General features: G+C 44.6%; 1 protein-coding gene across 2 annotated transcripts in view; it reads right to left on the reverse strand.

The window, feature by feature from the left end:
* adamtsl5 (ADAMTS like 5) overlaps positions 1-16,215 on the reverse strand; it is a 111,509-nt gene extending 95,294 nt beyond the window's left edge. Inside the window, exon 1 of one of the 2 annotated variants that reach the window (XM_084309099.1) lies at positions 15,275-16,215. The gene's annotated coding sequence lies outside the window, so the exon portion shown is untranslated. The remainder of the gene's footprint in view (positions 1-15,274) is intronic. The other variant, XM_084309100.1, reaches the window with a different exon arrangement.
* Positions 16,216-21,115: the final 4,900 nt, after the last annotated feature.

Genomic DNA, 21,115 nt, shown 5'->3' on the forward strand with positions numbered 1-21,115 from the left:
ACGATCCATGCCATAGCCTATGTTCTATTAGGACATGATCTGTGACGACAAATGTTCTAGAATGTTTGATTAAGATATCATACTCTGACAGCATGCCTATGAGCAACAAAAACGCAAACTTGAATCCCATCATATACATAGTCTGTCCACTATCTGCATGGTGTCATTGCAATGCGTTTTCTATTCTTTCTTATACAGTAAAAAGGGGGAAGAACACTATATTCATATGACTTATTCTGCTTACAGCTTCGAAATTCCACTTGTTTCGTTTAACGTAAAGCCTTTTAAATATAATCAAAACGTTCCCGTGTTTCGGCGGTCTGTGCGCAAAATAATAACGAGTTGAGCTTTATGATTTATGATGAATTGAAAATGGGGGACCCTGATGTAAACAAGACGAAAGTTGGTCTGCATCCCCAATTAACAATTGTATGTACATTTACATTTACATTTAGTCATTTAGCTGACGCTTTTATCCAAAGCGACTTACAAGTTCTGTACGACAAGACAGCAAGAAGGGTACAACTCTATCAGCTGAGTAACAATGTTCATCAAGTGTTGCGTGTTACAGTGTAGGTTAGTTTATTAGGACAAGTGCATGACAGTAAGGTTAGTCAGCTGTACTGTACTGTACCCATTCTGCAATCTGTTAATAAACTTTTCAATCAATCAATCAATCAAGCTACGCGGAGCGCAGTCAGTCAGTAGCCTACACCCCGTATATTCCGATAACGCTATATAAACCATGCTGCATTCATTCTGAGAGAAAGATCTATTATTCCAAATGCTATTTATAGGGTTTTGACCATAATTACACTACTGTTGCTATTTTACAATGAACTATAATGAACTACGGTTCGTACAGAACATGCCAGTGTTATTATGCACAGAAGCTCATTTCCTTGTTGTAATAATATATTCTACCACTGGGCGTCAGGTAAGTGTGGTCTGACCTGTGCGTAGATGTAAGCACGGAGTCAAGTTCAAATCGAAATTGATGAATCCCACTCTTTGCTTAGAAATGATCGTACGCACAGGGTAAGCACAGATCTGTGCGTAGAACACGTTGATGAATGAGGGCCCAGGAAGATTTGCCAGAGTTCTACTGTCACTCTGTGCTCAGTGATGCACTGATGCAGTGAGGCACAGTGATGTGTTATATAACTAAATATACATATCGTCAACATGACATGAATCTAATGACATCATCAACCATGGACAGTGGCTCGTACATGAATCTAATGACATCATCAAACATGGACAGTGGCTTGTACATTCAGAGTTTCACCAGCCAGTTTCATTTCTTAGTATTTGGTGCTTTACAGTGGCGTCGTTTCAGTAAAAGCCAAGGTATGGCAAGGAGGGAGGGTGGGGGGGTGAAGGGGGTGTTTCCCCCCCTTGGTGGATTTTTTTGGTCAAATCAGTTGTGCAATAGTCACTTTTGGTGAGTTGTTTCTATACAATTCACTTATATGACATTTAGGTATGACACAGGACTACAAAAGCATGTGTCAACAGACTAAAGCAGGGAACCACAATATTTTGCATACAAATTATGCTGAGCAGAATGTAATATCATAACTGTCTTTTCACAATTTTCCTTAGGTACAGTTTTGAGGTGTGTTCAACAGAATGTAGTATCAAAAACACGTTCACAAAAAGTATGGGTTACTGAATGCTGAACTGCACTGTTATAATCACTAAGCCAGGGGTTCTCAAACTGTTTTATACCACGACCCCATTTGATTTAGGATTTTCTTTGGCGACCCCACACTTAATGTTTCACGTAATTTCAACGTGGAAATAAGGAATATCAAAATAAAAGTACACGATAAACTCGTCACACGATCACAACACCAGAGGGAGCTCCACAAATCATGTTAAACCCAGATTCGGCTCAAACAAGGGACTAAACACGTTTCGCAATTATGCCACATCAATGTGGAACGCCCTACCCAAAGCTGTAAAGGAATGTGAATCACTACCCACTTTCAAAACCACTCTCAAAAAACACCTACGGGAGACTGCAATACGAAACTGGCCCCTGTAAATGTCCTAACCCAACCCCCCTAAATGACCAAGTATGGTTTTGTCAATATTCCAATGTATAGTTTTGCTTGTACAGTTGTACAGTGTCCCCCACCCACCCCTCCTACCCAACCCCCCCCCCCCCCCCACCCCACCCACCCAACCACCTCCAATGACAGTCCATACCAAAACGATGCCCCTGGCTCTTTGTATTATACCTTGTGGTATACCTTGTATCTTAGTATTTTTTTTATACACTGGTTGAATATAGGTTTGTATTTAGCTAGTGGTCATTTACTAGTATTTAACTGGTGGTAAATACTACCAGTCACACAGTCATACAGACGTTTGCACAGTACTATGTTTTCACACATTGAGACCAGCAGTGAGACCAGCAGCAGTGAGACCATCAGCAGTGAGACAAGCAGCAGTGAGACCAGCAGTGAGACCAGCAGTGAGACAAGCAGCAGTGAGACCAGCAGCAGTGAGACCAGCAGCAGTGAGACCATCAGCAGTGAGACCATCAGCAGTGAGACCAGCAGCAGTGAGACCATCAGCAGTGAGACCAGCAGCAGTGAGACCATCAGCAGTGAGACCAGCAGCAGTGAGACAAGCAGCAGTGAGACCATCAGCAGTGAGACCAGCATGCTGCAGACTGGGGCTATTTCTAGCTGTGACCTTCACAGATAAAAGGTAGAAGAGCAGGAATGACCTCCTCCTGCCAACAGAGCAGCCCTGTTTCTAATACACTGGGACCAGGAGGCATGTGTGTGTGTGTGTATATATATATCTTTCGCCGTCGACTAAAGACGCACTTCTTCAACCATTATCTGAAGAAATATATATAAAATAAAAATGTAATCTAACCCTAACTAACCTTACTGTCATGCACTTGTCCTAATAAACTAACCTACACTGTAGCACTCAACACTTTGATGAACATTGTTACTCAGCTGATAGAGTTGTACCCTTGGTGGCGCGATACAACGTAAGGAGGACTGTGTCAGAGGCCAAACGACGCTACAGGGATAAAATTGAACTCCAGTTTGAACAAGCTGACTCTAGAGCTATGTGGCAGGGGCTCAAAACGATGACAGACTACAAAGGCGCCTCCCTCAAACTGAACAGTGACATCTCCTTAGCAAATGACCTCAATACCTTCTATGCGAGGTTTGATGCTGGTAATAACAACACCAGCTCACAAGCCTCGGCAATGGGGGGGGGGGGGGTCGGCTGCTGATGGAGGCGCAGTGTTCAGGGTAACAGAGCATGAGGTGAGGCGGACCTTTAAAAAAGTGAATATCAGGAAGGCAGCAGGTCCAGACGGCATCCCCGGCCGCGTCCTAAAAGTCTGTGCCGACCAACTGGCCCCAGTATTCACTGACATATTTAACCTGTCCTTAGAACAGGCTGTCATCCCCACCTGCCTGAAGAAGTCCACTATTATCCCTGTACCCAAAAAATCCAAGCCTGCTTGCCTCAACGACTACCGCCCTGTAGCTCTCACCTCCATAGCCATGAAGTGCTTCGAGAAGCTAGTAAAGGGCTACATCTGCTCCTCCCTCCCCATCAACATGGACCCCCTGCAATTTGCATACCGCCCCAACAGGTCCACGGAGGACGCCATATCCCATGTGCTGCACACAGCAGCATCACACCTGGACAAGAGGCAGGGGAACTATGTGAGAATGCTATTCATCGACTACAGCTCGGCATTCAATACCATAGTCCCCTCCATACTCATAGCCAAGCTCAGGGACCTGGGCTTGGGCTATGACCTCTGCCAGTGGGTCTTGGACTTCCTGACTGGCAGACCCCAGGTGGTGAGAGCAGGCAACTGCACCTCCTCATCCATCACCCTCAACATAGGGGCCCCCCAGGGCTGTGTTCTGAGTCCCCTCCTCTACTCCCTGTACACACACGACCGTGTGGCTCAGCGGAGTAGCAATACAATCGTCAAATTTGCTGACGACACAGTGGTGGTGGGCCTGATCTCTGCCAACGACGAGAGGGCCTACCTGGAAGAGGTCAAGGTCCTGGCGGGATGGTGCCAGGAAAACAGCCTCTCCCTGAACGTCAGCAAAACAAAGGAGATGATTGTGGACTTCAGGAGGTCGGGGGTCAAGGACTACAGCCCCCTCAGCATCGACGGGGCACCGGTTGAGAGAGTCAACAGCTTCAAGTACCTCGGAGCCTACATATCCGAGGACTTGACATGGACCACACACATTAACAGTGTGGTGAAGAAGGCACGACAACGCCTCTACTTCCTCAGGCGCCTAAGGAAGTTCCAAGTCAGCCAGAAGATCCTTAAGAACTTCTACTCATGTACAATAGAGAGCATCTTGACCGGCAACATCACCTCCTGGTTTGGGAATAGCACTGCAAAAGACCGAAGCAGACTACAAAGAGTGACACGTGCAGCCGAACGCACAATTGGAGGGGGGCTCCCCACCCTCCAGAACATTTACTACAAGCGTTGCAAGGGCAAGGCTAAGAGAATCATTAAAGACTCCAGTCACCCGAACAACTGCCTCTTTGAACTGCTGCGGTCAGGCAAGCGATACCGGAGTCTCAAGGCGAGCACAGAAAGACTCAGAAGTAGCTTCTATCCCCAGGCCATCAGGCTGCTAAACGAACAATGAATGAACACTACACAACAACAACCACCAAACGCACATAGCACACACATCCACACGCACACACTCACTTTAAACAAACACACTGTAGCACCCACTCCACACACTTTATAGCACACACCCACTTTAAACAAACACACTGTAGCACCCACTCCCCACACTTTATATTTATGGATGAAGGATTGCACTACAACTCGTACACCTTACTGTAAATTGTACCTAAAATTGTACCTCATCCCATTTCTGCTTTGCACTAGATAGTACTGTACATTAGTACACTGCATAGTATTGTGTATTGTATATTATATGGTAACTCAGAACATTGTACATATGTCTATACCGAACACTGTGACCTCATTCTCTTCTTCTAAATTCATGCTATATTATGTTATTATGTTATTTGATACTATCTTGTCTAGCACAGTCTCTGGAGCGTAACAGTAAGAAGCATTTTGTATGAAAGTATTCTGTACTTCTGTATGACAACTATTAAAGAACTTGAACTTGAACAACTTCCTGATGGCTTGTCGTACAGAACTTGTAAGTCGCTTTGGATAAAAGCATCAGCTAAATGACTAAATGTAAATGACAAACTGATATACTATGACAAATTATTATTAGTGCTCTCAATCGATTAAAATATTTAATCTGATTAATCTCATGATTGTCCATAGTTAACTCGTTAATCGCAAATTAATCGCTTTTTTTCTCTTTTCTAAATCTACCTTAAACAGATCTTTTTCAAGGTTTAATACTCTTATCAACATGAGAGTCAACACATGCTTGCTTTATGCAGCCATTTAACACAAAAAGATGACCCTCATCCATTGCAAATTTGTATCAAATTCAAAACAGAGTGATGTACAAAATAAGTTATAACTTAAAAGAAAATAATAATGTTAAACAATGAATAAAGTGTGCATGAAATAATAGGGGAAAGAAAACGTTAGGAAGTTGTTACATTCACCCACACAAGGGCTGAGGACTCACCCCCGCCCACCCCACCCTCTCTCTCACACACACTCTCCCAGCTCTCTTTATCTCTCTCACCCCCCCCCCCCTCTCTCTCTATCTCTCTCACACACACACACACACACACACACACACACACACACACACACACACACACACACACACACACACACACACACACACACACACACACACACACACACACACACACACACACACACACACACACACACACACACTTTGTGTCAGAAACAAACATAGTATCAATGAGAGTATCAATAATACACCTGAGTGAAGTCTAGTAAAAAAAAATATGTAATGACGCGCTAACTTTGACTGCCTTAATTATTATATAATATGATATACTATAACACACTATGATATACTATGACAAACTGATACTATGACAAATTATTATATAATATGATATACTACAACACACACTATGATTATGACTCAGTGTGTAGCACTGCCAGGGTTAGGGGGTTCCATTCCCTGTGTAGCTCAGTGGGTAGAGCAAGGCTCCAACACTGCCAGGGTTAGGGGTTCCATTTCCTGTGTAGCTCAGTGGGTAGAGCAAGGCACCAAAACTGCCAGGGTTGGGGGTTTCTGTAAGGTGCTGTTCTGTGTACGTATGATGTTATTTTATCATCACATGTTCTCTCTGCTGTGGACCTCCTTCGTGTCAAGGAGCCCTGATATGTAACGAGCCATGGACTCTCGTTTGATGAGATTTAGTCTGAGAAGGTGTTTTATACCAGATATAAATCTCTGGGTAACATTATCACTTATCATGCCTTCTTATACCGATGACACTCAACTCTTCCTCTCCTTCCATCCCTCAGTTACCCACATTTCTGAAGGGATCTCAACCTGCATGTCTGCCTGGATGATGACCAACCACCTCAAACTGATGACCAACCACCTCAAACTGATGACCAACCACCTCAAACTGATGACCAACCACCTCAAACTGATGACCAACCACCTCAAACTGATGAACAACCACCTCAAACTGACGACGACCAACCACCTCAAACTGATGACCAACCACCTCAAACTGACGACGACCAACCACCTCAAACTGATGACGACCAACCACCTCAAACTGATGACCAACCACCTCAAACTGACGACGACCAACCACCTCAAACTGATGACGACCAACCACCTCAAACTGACGACGACCAACCACCTCAAACTGATGACCAACCACCTCAAACTGATGACGACCAACCACCTCAAACTGACGACGACCAACCACCTCAAACTGACGACGACCAACCACCTCAAACTGATGACCAACCACCTCAAACTGATGACGACCAACCACCTCAAACTGATGACTTGTTGAACACAATTTGAAAGTTGCTTTGGATAAAAGCATGTAAATGTAATGTAGATACGATTCAGTCCAGAATTCACAAACTGTCCAAACTGTAGATGGGGAGGAGAGAGTGAAACCTATAATCAGAATAATACATTATTATACTGTAGATGGGAGGAGAGAGTGAAACCTATAATCAGAATACATTATTATACTGTAGATGGGAGGAGAGAGTGAAACCTATAATCAGAAAACATTATTATACTGTAGATGGGAGGAGAGAGTGAAACCTATAATCAGAATACATTATTATACTGTAGATGGGAGGAGAGAGTGAAACCTATAATCAGAATACATTATTATACATTGTTCTGTGGATCCCTGCAGACTACAGAGAGTGGCCCGTTCAGCCGAACGCACAATTGGAGGTGGGCTTGCCACTCTCCAGGACATTTACAACAAGCGTTGCAGGGGTAAGGCTAAGAGAATAATCAAAGACTCTAGTCACCCAAACAACTGCCTCTTTGAACTGCTGCGGTCAGGCAAGCGATACCGGAGTCTCATGGCAAGCACAGAGACTCAGAAGGAGATTCTATCCCGAGGCCATCAGGATGCTCAACGACAATGACACTATGTAACAACCCATCATCTACACTCACAGCACACACATCCACACGTCGTACACACTCACTTTAAATAAACAACTCACTGTAGCACCCACTTTAGACACTTTAACACACTTTATATTTATTGGTAAAGAGATTTGCACCTTACCCTAAGTTGTACCTCATCCCATTTCTGCATTGTACTGTAGCCTATATTGTATTGTAACTCAGTTAAAAAAAAATGTTTACTCTGTATTATATATTGTATATATGTATATTGAACACTTTTGTTTACACTTGTTTACGTACTTTTGACTTTCTATTTTATACTTATCTATTTTTATCTAGCACACTCTCAGGAGCAAAACAGAAAAAAGCATTTCATATAAAAGTATTCTGTATTTTTGTATGACAACTAATAAAGAAACTTTTTTTTTATCCACTTTTTCTCCTTGTTTTCTATTTTTCTCCCGTCCCAATTTCGTGTTTCCAATTCTCCCCTCCCCCTGTCTTGAACGTTGCTCGCATTGATATGCCCCCCACTGGTCGGTTGTAGGGAGGATAGAAGCCTTGCATCACGTGTCCCCTCCGGTACACGAGGAGGCAGCCTGTCACATCTTTTCACCTGCCAGCGCGGACTCTCATTGGCGAGGTGTAACGTGTGGGAGGCTCACACTACCCCCGCCATTTCCTGTCTCTGCTGTGCAGGCGCCCTGACCGACCTGTAGGAGTCGCTGTCCACAACGTCCAGATTACCACCCATCGACTTCCACCCACTGACTCTGCCAATTGAGCCAGTATATGACGGCCGGCCCAAGCCGGAGGCAACGCTGACACTCGGATTCGAGACCGGAGTCTCTTGCATTGGTGACGAGCGCAATATCCGCTGTGCCACCCAGCCGCCCTAACTAATAAAGAAACTTTAACTTGAACTCTCTAAGGGCCCCTGGAAGGCCCTGGAGGACCCCATGTTGAGCAGCTTGCTGTACAGGAAGCCGTGCGGTAGTTAATATAAACAGCGAGAGTGTGATATATAGCTCCAGACATAACTCCACCTGCCTCCGGTATTTATGGCCACTGCTATCTCCACGGCTTTGGCTCAGCAGTGGGTTGAAGGCTGAATAACAACGACTCAACCTGCTACTAAATCACCTTAAAGGGACAGTCAACTGGAAGTCAAAACTAATTTATCGTGGACATAATCTCAGATATGCCCCACATCGAACAGCCCAGTCAGAGCATGCAGCGGCAGCGAGGACAACTATAGCAAACATGTACTTTCCAACTTTTTATTAAATCGTTATCAGAGCGAATAGTTTGTTTTGTTATGGTGTTTTGTGTGTGTGTGTGTGTGTGAGTGTGTGTGTGTATGTGTGTGTGTGTGTGTGTGTGTGTGTGTGTGTGTGTGTGTGTATGTGTGTGTGTGTGTGTGTGTGTGTGTGTGTGTGTGTGTGTGTGTGTAGGGGGGGGTTAAACCAAAACAAAGCATCTCAACCAAATAACTATCTCCTGAATCAAAGACTGCAGCGAGTCGATGGACGTGTAATTCATGCCGCATTACAAGGCACTACAAGTCAATATAGCCGGTATACGTTTTAACATGGTGGAGAAGTGCTATAGAATAATACACACACCATGTTGTATATAAACACCTTCCTTACAGCTGCACGACGTCGACTATATACTGATGGATGGTGACTCGCACACTGCATGGTTTCAAGTTTCAAGTTTCAAGTTTCAAGTTTCTTTAATAGTTGTCATACAGAAGTACAGAATACTTTCATACAAAATGCTTCTTACTGTTACGCTCCAGAGACTGTGCTAGACAAGATAGTATCAAATAACATAGTATAGCATGTAATTTAGAAGAAGAAAATGAGGTCACAGTGTTCGGTATAGACATATGTACAATGTTCTGAGTTACCATATAATATACAATACTATGCAGTGTACTAATGTACAGTACTATATAGTGCAAAGCAGAAATGGGATGAGGTACAATTTAGGTACAATTTACAGTAAGGTGTACGAGTTGTAGTGCAATCCTTCATCAATAAATATAAAGTGTGGGGAGTGGGTGCTACAGTGTGTTTGTTTAAAGTGGGTGTGTGCTATAAAGTGTGTGGAGTGGGTGCTACAGTGTGTTTGTTTAAAGTGAGTGTGTGCGTGTGGATGTGTGTGCTATGTGCGTTTGGTGGTTGTTGTTGTGTAGTGTTCATTGTTCGTTTAGCAGCCTGATGGCCTGGGGATAGAAGCTTCTTCTGAGTCTTTCTGTGCTCGCCTTGAGACTCCGGTATCGCTTGCCTGACCGCAGCAGTTCAAAGAGGCAGTTGTTCGGGTGACTGGAGTCTTTAATGATTCTCTTAGCCTTGCCCTTGCAACGCGTGTTGTAAATGTTCTGGAGGGTGGGGAGCCCCCCTCCAATTGTGCGTTCGGCTGAACGTGTCACTCTTTGTAGTCTGCTTCGGTCTTGTGCAGTGCTATTCCCAAACCAGGAGGTGATGTTGCCAGTCAAGATGCTCTCTATTGTACATGAGTAGAAGTTCTTAAGGATCTTCTGACTGACTTGGAACTTCCTTAGGCGCCTGAGGAAGTAGAGGCGTTATCGTGCCTTCTTCACAACACTGTCAATGTGTGTGGTCCATGTCAAGTTAGGGCTGGGCGATATGACCAAAAACGTTATCGCGATAAAATTATAAAATTATTTTCATATAATTCAATATCGATAATTATCGTCGATATAATGTATGTCAAGTTTAATTAACTTATTATGCTGCTGCGAATGTCTCGAGTCGAGTTGATGTCGTCATCAGTCCGCGCACGTTAGAAGTTAGCCGACAAGCGGAATATCTCATGGCAATGTAATAAATATGACACTAAAATACTCTCTTCCGCCACAATATATTGAAACGACGTCCACTGTATACCCCACACTACTATGAACGTGGCCTCAGAATTCACAGCGCACACATACTCTGCACGTAAATATATAAAACGTCGCCGTGCAAGCTAGTTAGCCTAGCCAGCCTGTTGTCTTATTATGCTGCTGCGAATGTCTCGAGTCGAGTTGATGTCGTCATCAGTCCGCGCACGTTAGAAGTTAGCCGACAAGCGGAATATCTCATGGCAATGTAATAAATATGACACTAAAATACTCTCTTCCGCCACAATATATTGAAACCACGTCCACTGTATACCCCACACTACTATGAACGTGGCCTCAGAATTCACAGCGCACACATACTCTGCACGTAAATATATAAAACGTCGCCGTGCAAGCTAGTTAGCCTAGCAAGCCTTGTTGTTGAGTGAGTCCTACGTCTCTACCCAGAGGTGCAGCGCTGGGTCTCCTTCCTGGTCTCCTTCGCTCTCGGCCATCTCCTTCACCGATTGGTTGTTAGTGCGTGCTCATATCCAAGCTTGGAAAATCGATATATCGAAACTTTGCGACCACGTTTCATGTTTATTTCGAGGAAATAATTTATTGCGATAGTTATCGTTATCGTTTTATCGCCCAGCCCTATGTCAAGTCCTCGGATATGTAGGCTCCAAGGTACTTAAAGCTGTTGACTCTCTCAACCGGTGCCCCGTCGATGCTGAGGGGGCTGTAGTCCTTGACCCCCGACCTCCTGAAGTCCACAATCATCTCCTTTGTTTTGCTGACGTTCAGGGAGAGGCTGTTTTCCTGGCACCATCCCGCCAGGACCTTGACCTCTTCCAGGTAGGCCCTCTCGTCGTTGGCAGAGATCAGGCCCACCACCACTGTGTCGTCAGCAAATTTGATGATTGTATTGCTACTCCGCTGAGCCACACAGTCGTGTGTGTACAGGGAGTAGAGGAGGGGACTCAGAACACAGCCCTGGGGGGCCCCTATGTTGAGGGTGATGGATGAGGAGGTGCAGTTGCCTGCTCTCACCACCTGGGGTCTGCCAGTCAGGAAGTCCAAGACCCACTGGCAGAGGTCATAGTTCAAGCCCAGGTCCCTGAGCTTGGCTATGAGTATGGAGGGGACTATGGTATTGAATGCCGAGCTGTAGTCGATGAATAGCATTCTCACATAGTTCCCCTGCCTCTTGTCCAGGTGTGATGCTGCTGTGTGCAGCACATGGGCTATGGCGTCCTCCGTGGACCTGTTGGGGCGGTATGCAAATTGCAGGGGGTCCATGTTGATGGGGAGGGAGGAGCAGATGTAGCCCTTTACTAGCTTCTCAAAGCACTTCATGGCTATGGAGGTGAGAGCTACAGGGCGGTAGTCGTTGAGGCAAGCAGGCTTGGATTTTTTGGGTACAGGGATAATAGTGGACTTCTTCAGGCAGGTGGGGATGACAGCCTGTTCTAAGGACAGGTTAAATATGTCAGTGAATACCGGGGCTAGTTGGTCGGCACAGACTTTTAGGACGCGGCCGGGGATGCCGTCCGGACCTGCTGCCTTCCTGATATTCACTTTTTTAAAGGTCCGCCTCACCTCATGCTCTGTTACCCTGAACACTGAGTCTCCATCAGCAGCAGACCCCCCCCCCCCCATTGCCGTGGCTTGTGGGCTGGTGTTGTTATTACCAGAATCAAACCTCGCATAGAAGGTATTGAGGTCATTTGCTAAGGAGATGTCACTGTTCAGTTTGAGGGAGGCGCCTTTGTAGTCTGTCATCGTTTTGAGCCCCTGCCACATAGCTCAGAGTCAGCTTGTTCAAACTGGAGTTCAATTTTATCCCTGTAGCGCCATTTGGCCTCTGTCACTGTCCTCCTTACGTTGTATCGCGCCACCTTGTGGTCATTCATGTTGCCTGCCACTAGGCCGTCGTTGTATGCTTTGGTGCGCTCTCTCAGGGCTTCACGGACGGATTTGTCTACCCAGGGTTTTTGATTTGGGTAAACTCTCATTTTGGTAGTGGGGATTGTTTCTTCCACCAAAGTACAAACATAGTCCAGCACTGTCTCCGTGTAGACATTAATGTTATCTGTGTCGCGGAACACGTTCCAGTCTGTGCAGTCAAACGCAGCCTGGAGCGTCTCCTCTGACGTCAAATCCCATTTCTGCACCTCTCGCGAGACTACAGGAGTGCTTTTGATTCTCTGTTTGTACTTTGGTGAAAGGAAATGGGTTGGCAATACAAGTTATTGTTTAAAATAGTGAAGTCTTCTTCTTGTTCCTGTTTGCGGACGACTCAGCCCTGCTGGTCTCTGACAAGAACAAGTTACAGGTTGAAAAAACCCTCAGCTCAGAACTAGGCAAAATCTGCATATGGCTCGCTGATAACAAACTATCATTACACATGGGCAAAACAGAGTCCATTCTCTTCGGTTCAAATAACAAACTCAGCAAGACCGACGGCTTCTCGGTTACAGTGGGTGACAATATTGTCACAAGGAAAGACGAAATTACCTACCTGGGTTCCATCCTAGAGGCAAATCTTTCCTGTGACAAAATGGCATCCAATGTAATAAAAAAAGTCAACCAACGAACTCGATTCTTGTACCGGATCTCCTCTCTGGTAAACAAGAATACCCTGAAGACTCTGGCAGGAGCACTCATTCAAGGGTACTACGACTATGCTTGCACCTACCAAAGCACCTCAAAAAAGGCGCTAAAAACAAAATTACAAACATCTCAAAACAAACTGGTCAGACTACTGCTTGACCTTACTCCTAGAACCCACCTCACCCCTGCCCACTTTGACAACCGAAGGATGGCTTAGAGTAGACGACAGAGTACAGCAACTTGCAATGGGCCTGGTCTACAAGATACACTACACGACCAAGGTACCCATGTACATGTCAAAATACTTCCCAAAGGTCAGTGAATACCACGATCACAACACCAGAGGGAGCTCCACAAATCATGTTAAACCCAGATTCGGCTCAAACAAGGGACTAAACACGTTTCGCAATTATGCCACATCAATGTGGAACGCCCTACCCAAAGCTGTAAAGGAATGTGAATCACTACCCACTTTCAAAAACACTCTCAAAAAACACCTAAGGGAGACTGCAACTCGAAACTGGCCCCTGTAAATGTCCTAACACAACCCCCTCCAATGTACAGTAAATTACCAAGTATGGTCTTGTCAATATTCCAATGTACAGTTTTGTTTGTACAGTTGTACAGTGTCCCCCCCCCACCCCTCCTACCCAACCTCCCCCCCCCACTCCTACCCAACCCCCCCCCACCCACCCAACCACCTCCAATGTACAGTCCCCCCCACCCCCCCCCCACCTACCCAATCCAATGTACAGTTTCTACGTCAAATGTATATACTCTTTTTTCTGGACTCTTTTTGTATCACAAACAGTACTGTATTTGCAAATCTGGTATGTCATAAATGCAGGGGTGTAAAAAGTACCCAGAAATTATACTTAAGTGAAAGTATGGGTACTGTCTCAAAATCTGACTCAAGTAAAAGTCAAAGTATCTGGCTAAAAACACACTTGAGTAAAAGTCAAAAAGTCCTACTTTTAAATGTACTTAAGTACTAAAAAGTAAGAGTAAATATTTTTTTGAAAGGGATAGACCAGGGGTCTCAAACTCATTCCATCCTGGGCCAAGTTTTCATTTTAACTATACATTGCACCAGGTGAGTTAGTTGAAGAGGTGAGCCAATTAGTGAAATCATCAGCTGGTGTTTAGGCAAGGCTGGAATGAAACCTAGCATACACTCTGCCCACAATGGAATGTGTTCTGCGATAGACAATGCTAAAATTAAAGAACGGAGGACACCCTTTTTGCATTACAATTATTTAATGCACTTCTCCATTGAAGGTAAACTAACATGGACGGCATTCACATCACAGCATGAATAATATCACAATATTAAAGACTTGATATACTGTAGTATCCTGAATAATATGACAATATTAAAAACAGAATGGTGTATCCTGAATAATATCACAATATTAACCACAGCATACTGGATTATCCTGAATAATATCACAATAGTAAAAGCAGAATACTGGAGTACCCTGAATAATATCACAATATTAAAGACAGAATACTGGAGTACCCTGAATAATATCACAATATTAATAATGCAGATCTGACTGTCTATTCTTCTGATAGCAGGTATTTAATCAAAGATCCCCGCTTTCTAGTGTTGCACAAGGACCAATCAGCATGGGTATGGGCGGGTTCATTTTCCATTGATGGGGATTTGATTGGCTGTTTACCTGCGGTCGCAGGATTAATAACATTAACGTTAGTTCGGCCAGATAACAATTAAAATATACTAATTAAAATGGTTGGACCTGTGAGATTTGTACTTTGTACTTTGTAGGTCTGCATTTTAAAGGAGTAAAAAGTATGTTTTTCTTCTCTGAAATGTAATGGAGTAAAAGTACAAAGTATACAAACCTAATAATACTCGAGTAAAGTACAAATCCCCCAAAACAGTACTTAAGTATTGTAACGAAGTACAATTACTCAAGTACTTTACACCCCTGCATAAATGTATAGATGTAGCAGTACTGTCTATCTGTATGTCATGTATGTCATATATGTTACGATGAATTGAAAATGGGGGACCCTGATGTAAACAAGACGAAAGTCTTTCTCTGGTCTGCATCCCCTTAACAATTGTATGTATTGAGCTGTACTGTACTGTACCCATTCTGCAATCTGTTAATAAAGTTTTCAATCAATCAATCAATCTAGTATAATGTGACCTGGACCTGCAATGGAAAAATAACAAACACACGGGTCTTCTACTTACCTGATAATAAATAATGATGTCATCATAGTAGATGTCGGTTGAATCGGGATTGGAAATATAATATGTCGTATTATATTATATAGTCAGCCAGGTGCGTTTTAATTCCCTCATGCGTCACGACGCGGGATGTTCCAGCTGGACTCCAAGGAGCGGCCGCTCGGAGAGGAGGAGACCACGAACAGCTCCCATCGTCTGGATGCAGATCTTCTTCTCTTCTCACTTTTTACAAGTTCACCCTCAAATGGAAAACGCATCCTTTTCCCAAGAACAGCTGCAAACGACACGTCTCTGACTGTATTCCTCTGTGTAGTAGTAGTCGTTATGTATTCTCTACTACTATGTATTAATTGAATCCATGTATCCTCTGTGTATTCTCTGTGTATTCCTGGAGGTGCGGCTCTGTCATGTACAAAAAAACATCTTCATCTCAAACACGTCCCAGCTAGTGGACTGGTGTGGTTCCGGAGACAACAAGGTGAACGGTGAAGCGTTATTGATTATTATACAGATCTATACCGGAGCTTCCACGGGGCGCAGGTCTCTGACTCTATACCGGAGCGCTTCCACCGGGGCGCAGATCTATATACCGGAGCGCTTCCACCGGGGCGCAGGTCTCTATACCGGAGCTTCCACCGGTGCGCAGGTCTATATACCGGAGCTCTTCCACCGGGGCGCAGGTCTCTATACCGGAGCTTCCACCGGTGCGCAGGTCTATATACCGGAGCTCTTCCACCGGGGCGCAGGTCTATATACCGGAGCTCTTCCACCGGGGCGCAGGTCTCTATACCGGAGCTCTTCCACCGAGGCGCAGATCTATATACCGGAGCGCTTCCACCGGGGCGCAGGTCTCTATACCGGAGCTTCCACCGGGGCGCAGGTCTCTATACCGGAGCTTCCACCGGGGCGCAGGTCTATATACCGGAGCTCTTCCACCGGGGCGCAGGTCTCTATACCGGAGCGCTTCCACCGGGGCGCAGGTCTATATACCGGAGCGCTTCCACCGGGGCGCAGGTCTCTATACCGGAGCTCTTCCACCGGGGCGCAGGTCTCTATACCGGAGCTCTTCCACCGGGGCGCAGGTCTCTATACCGGAGCGCTTCCACCGGGGCGCAGGTCTATATACCGGAGCGCTTCCACCGGGGCGCAGGTCTATATACAGGACTCGAGCTTCCACCGGGGCGCAGGTCTATATACCGGAGCGCTTCCACCGGGGCGCAGGTCTATATACAGGAGCTTCCACCGGGGCGCAGGTCTATATACCGGAGCGCTTCCATCGGGGCGCAGGTCTATATACAGGAGCTTCCACCGGGGTGCAGGTCCGCGAGGAGATGTTTGGAGCTCCTATATAGTAAACAGGACGTCTCCTCCGGGTCGCTCCTCGTCTTGTCTTCTGGGTCGAGTGACTCGAGTCCAGATTATTAAGTCCAGGCTGTTTCTGTTGGACTCTGTGTCGGTGAACTTCCTCATTTGACAACAAGCCAGGTCTCTCTGCTTCTTCCTGAACTCTCTCTCTCTCCCTCCCTGACTCCCTCTCTTCTCTTCTTCAAGCCTCCTCCGTCCGTCCTCGGTGTCCCGAGATATTATTCTGCTTCTTCTGAAGTGTCTCTAGTGTTCGAGTGGGCGGAGGAGCGGGGGGGGGGGGGGGGCGGAGGTTATTATAATTCATAACACTCTACTCTCTGTCATGGAGCAGGGACACGCTGGGAACATAATCGAGTTGTAGATTAAGTCGTTTTATAGTTGTTTTGTAGTAGATTATGTATAACGTTAGACTATATTATGTTATGTTATGTTGTGTTGTATTGTATTGTATTGTATTGTGTATTGGATGAATGAATGAATGAATGAATGAATGAATGAATGAATGAATGAATGAATGAATGAATGAATGAATGAATGAATGAATGAATGAATGGATGAATGAATGAATGAATGAATGAATTAATGGATGGATGGATGGATGGATGGATGGATGGATGGATGGATGGATGGATGGATGGATGAAAACTTTATTTAACAGATTGCAGAATGGGTACAATACAGTACGGCTCAATACACACAATTGTTAGGGGATGCATGCAGACCAGAGAAAGACGTTTGTCTTGTTCACATCAGGGTCCCCCATTTTCAATTCATAGTGACATTTATGGCATAGGGACATACACGTTCGTACAACAGGTATATAGTACTGTTACATTTGTGGATTGGATTAGATTAGATTCAAATGTATTGTCATACAGCACAAGTAGTACAACGAAAAGAAGTTTGGCATCCAACCAGAGTGCAAATGTAACAGTAAAGTGCAACAGTGATATGCAATGTACAGGTGATTAAACTGGGTATACAATATATATATATAATACGGTAGCATTATTGTACAATGCTATCATACAGAGTTATGGGTAATATGTGGGTGTATAAGTAGGATGCCGTTATCTAACATGTTCTATGGAATGCTAAACAACTTGGGACCAAAGCGTTCCTGCTGACCCCAAACAGCACCTACAAACCCAGAAAGTACAACTTTGCTAAATGTCTGCTTTAAATGATTAATTAAGCCATAATGAGACCAAGGCTGCTGGGTCGCTTTCAAATATGTTTTATCAAATAGTCTTGACACTAAACCAGTGAAGTAACATTTTATTGTTAGGCTATTCCTATATTGTATGCACCGAGACAGCCATATTGACATACAGAATGTAAATAAACGATTTATGAACCTTCTGTGTTAAGTGGAATTTGTATTATATTCTATTATGAGATGGGAAAATGTTGGGTTTGCCGACAGGTTCCCAGTGGAACCACACGCTTGCACGAGTCAATGTAAATTATAATCTCTGTTCCACTATCTATCTGCTCTTTGTTGTTTCCAAACATGAATGAGAAAATCTTCAGCTACTGTTTGGAACAATCGTCAGTCGCCGTCGGTTGTGTGATAGTAAAGGGTTAACCTTCTGTCGCGTGGCAGTGAAAGGGTTAACCGGCTGTTGTGTGGCAGTGAAAGGGTTAACCTTCTGTGAATTGTCGCAGTGAAAGGGTTAACCGTTTTGGTAGTGCGGCAGTGAAAGGGTTAAAACCCTGAATGTATTTAAGCTGAGGGTGAAGCCTATTGTAATCAGGCTATATTTGATCATTTTGTGATCTTACTTTTATCTGTAATGTCTATGTGTTTATTCTGTAACTCTGTGTTGCTGCTATTCTTGACCAGGTCTCCCTTACTAACCCTAACCCATGCAGGACAAACCTGGTTAAATAAAGGCTAAATAAAAACAGCCTGCTAAACACCTCTGTCTCTACGCCTGTACGTCACAGCCTGCTAAACACCTCTGTCTCTACGCCTGTACGTCACAGCCTGCTATAAACACCTCTGTCTCTACGCCTGTACGTCACAGCCTGCTATAAACACCTCTGTCTCTACGCCTGTACGTCACAGCCTGCTAAACACCTCTGTCTCTACGCCTGTACGTCACAGCCTGCTAAACACCTCTGTCTCTACGCCTGTACATCACAGCCTGCTATAAACACATCTGTCTCTACACCTGTATGTCACAGACTGCTAAACACCTCTGTCTCTACACCTGTACGTCACAGCCCGCTAAACACCTGTCTCTACGCCTGTATGTCATAGGCTGTTAAACACCTCTGTCTCTACGCCTGTACGTCACAGCCTGCTAAACACCTCTGTCTCTACACCTGTACAGTACGTCACAGCCCGCTAAACACCTGTCTCTACGCCTGTACGTCACAGCCTGCTAAACACCTCTGTCTCTACACCTGTATGTCATAGGCTGTTAAACACCTCTGTCTCTATACCTGTACGTCACAGCCTGCTAAACACCTCTGTCTCTACACCTGTACGTCACAGCCTGCTAAACACCTCTGTCTCTACACCTGTACGTCACAGCCTGCTAAACACCTCTGTCTCTACGCCTGTACGTCACAGACTGCTAAACACCTCTTCCCAAGAGGGCAAAGATTTGTACCAAATCGGGACATCCATGACCAAATTAGTTTGAAAGAAAATGTGGCTATAACTTTGAATTGGGTTGGATTGAGTATCACTAATGACCAAGAATTAAGCCTGTCTGGACATTTATGAGTTATGCAGTGATGTAGTTATCAGAAAAACAGACTGTAGTTCTATGTCTTCTCTGCGTGAGGAAACCAGACCTTTGTGGCTGCGTTCATCGTCGTTTCCATGGACACAGTGAATAAACAAGGCTGCATAGACACTGTGAAATTGTATCATTTAACTCTAATTCATTTTTGGTTTTTATTTATAAAATATTTCAAGAGGTTTATTCGTCACACATACATACACAAGACATATAGTGAAATGAAGGTGGCCATGCCCGCCTTGATTGTGCAAAAAACAAAACAAATAACAGAATAAAATAGAATAGATAATAAAATAGACATGATAAAAAAGTACTAAGATAAAATACAATACAATGCTCAAGCTTACGAATTAAAAGGTAATGGGTCCTGTTGTGAAGGATCAGATTAAACCGAATATGTATATTTATTTATATATATATATTTAATTGTATTTGTATATCGTTTGATATCCCCTGTATATTCCTTGTACAATATGCATTGAATATCCCTTTAGTCTACTAAACAGCCCATAATAGTTTCATTCTACCATTGGACGAGAACCTGGCGCCAGGTTGCCATACCCCTAGGTCCAAGTTCAATCGTGCCGCCTAACATGTCGTGGCAAGCCCCGGTTCCGCGCAGGAATATGTCGGGCGAAATACGAATGGTACTATTTGTTCATAGCGCATATATATATGGCGCAAGTAAAGTAGAACTTCCTTTTAGTCCAGTTCTTTACCCTCCAACAGAGTGACAGACGCAAAGCCTCCCCACGACGCACGTGTGGTGTAGTAAGGCCTACTTGGCCCAGAATAGGCATTGAGATATCGTGTAGATTAATAGTTGAATAGTCATAGTTTGGCACTATACCGTCGAGTTGGACATATTCTATTAAGCTAATAATAGTCTATTTATGTATGGTGCATCGTTCGGTTAGAGTTCTAAAGTTATCAGTACCCCCATCGTTCCTGACGTTATCTGGACGCTTAACCAGGCTGGGCAGACCCCTAGTGGTGCTTGCATCCGAGGAGCTCCGGGCCAAGAGCGACTGGACCTGTATATTGGATTACTCTACCCGGACGACGGCGAGCCTTCCACGGCTTGGATTATGCTTTGGGTGCTTTGATTATTCCATGGATAAAGGCCAACACTGCGGAGTGTTGGAACTACCCCCCGGAGAGGACTCCAGGTGAGACGGCGCTCTACACCAGTGAGGTCGCCTCACGTCTCTCCGTTGTGGACCGGCAGCTACCGTCCACAGAGGGTCCAGCTGTATTCGTCTGCGGCCCGAGGTTCTGTGGGCACCGTGTCCAAGACTTTGGATTCTCCCAAGACACCGTCGGCCAGATGGGATACCGCCAGCGGCTTCTCTAACCCCCCCCCTCCTACTGTCTTACAACCAGCGGGACCCCCCCCCCCCCTTAGTGTATCCAGCTATAATCATCTAAGTACCATCGCTATCGTTTCCTAAATATTCCAGGTTGTATACTTACTCCCTGCGTAACCAGAGATTGGACATTCAATGTTGATTTACCTACGAATACTCATTTGCCATAAAAGTGCATATTTCATATTTCAAATCATAAATGTAATTAAGTGATCGTTGTATACACCTTTTGCTGTATTAAACCTTCGATTTGGTACATTTGTGTGGATTCGTTTCATCAGGTGGGAAAGTGTTCATCATACTTATATCTTGTACTGGATGGCCAGAAGTTAAAGTACATGAGATAGTGGTATTAA

The sequence above is a fragment of the Notolepis coatsorum genome, assembly GCF_963971535.1.
Source record: "Notolepis coatsorum genome assembly, chromosome: 2".
NCBI classification, from domain to species: domain Eukaryota; kingdom Metazoa; phylum Chordata; class Actinopteri; order Aulopiformes; family Paralepididae; genus Notolepis; species Notolepis coatsorum.